This window comes from Tachyglossus aculeatus, chromosome X1 (genome assembly GCF_015852505.1).
Source record: "Tachyglossus aculeatus isolate mTacAcu1 chromosome X1, mTacAcu1.pri, whole genome shotgun sequence".
Taxonomy (NCBI): domain Eukaryota; kingdom Metazoa; phylum Chordata; class Mammalia; order Monotremata; family Tachyglossidae; genus Tachyglossus; species Tachyglossus aculeatus.
The window spans coordinates 61,524,057-61,525,199 of NC_052101.1; the positions used below are offsets into that span (position 1 = coordinate 61,524,057).

At 42.6% G+C, this 1,143-nt stretch overlaps 1 non-coding gene across 1 annotated transcript; it reads left to right on the top strand.

Annotated features, from left to right (window-relative positions):
- Window positions 1-777: 777 nt before the first annotated feature.
- On the top strand, window positions 778-914 carry LOC119920076. Its single transcript, XR_005447843.1, has one exon. It is a non-coding gene; the product is annotated as a small nucleolar RNA SNORA7 (small nucleolar RNA).
- The last annotated feature ends 229 nt before the right edge of the window (window positions 915-1,143 follow it).

The following is a 1,143-nucleotide window of genomic DNA, read 5'->3' on the forward strand; positions in this document are numbered from 1 at the left end:
TTTACATTAATGTCTGTCTCCACCTCTAGACTCTAAGCTTATTGTGGGCAGGGATTGTGTCTGCCAACTCTGTTATATTTTTCATTGTACTCTCTGAAGTGTTTAGTACAGTGCTCTGCATACAGCATGTGCTCAATAAACACGATTGATAGAAAGAAATTGCTCACTCGTCTATTTTCAATGCAATAATCTTTCAATTAATCAATGGTATTTGTTGAGCACTTACTATGGACAGAGCACTAATTTACTAAGTGCTATGGAGAGTACAGTACAAATGAATTAGTGGACACATTCTCTGCTCACAGCAAGCTAACAGTCTAGAGTAATAAACAGCTCATTTTAGTCCTTACAACAAATCTGTGAGGTAGGTAATAATATTAATGATAATGATGGTATTTGTTAGGCGATTACTATGTGCCAAGCACTGTTCTAAGCGCTGGGGTAGACACAGTCTTAGTCCCCATTGAGGCACAGAGAAGTTGTGACTTGCCTAAAGTCACATTGCTGACAAGTGGTGAAAACAGGATTAGAACCCATGACCACTGACTCCCAAGCCCCTGCTTTTTTCACTAAGCCATGCCAGAAAGGCAGGTATTATTATCCCCATTTTGCAGATGAGGAAACTGAGTACAGAGAAGTAAAGTGACTTGCCCATGGTCATGCAGCAGGATAGTGGCACAGATTGGACTCAAACCCAGGTCCTCTGGCTACTAAACTGGCACTCTGCCACTTTGTCACACTACTTCCCCTAAATACTACAATACTACTATTAGTATTACCCTCTTGGGATTGCACCTGGAGAGTTTTCAGTACTTTACCAGTCTCGGCTACGGGGGGAAAGTCGAGCAGAGGCATAAGCATTCCATTCCTCACTTGGGCAGTGGCTAGTGAGTGGAAGGCACTCTGCTACAAGTCAAAACTCACCTGTGCTGGGCAGCAGTGTCATGGAACAGAGTCAAGGATGGAGACTCAAGTTTACTGTGCAGAAGAAGGCAATGGTAAACCACTTCCACATTTTTACAAAGAAAACTCTATGGATATAGAACATTTGCAGATGCAGGTGGGGCATTCTGGGAGAGATGTGTTCATGGAGTCCCTAAGGGTTGGAGAAGACTCAGCATAAGACAAAACTATTAAGACACA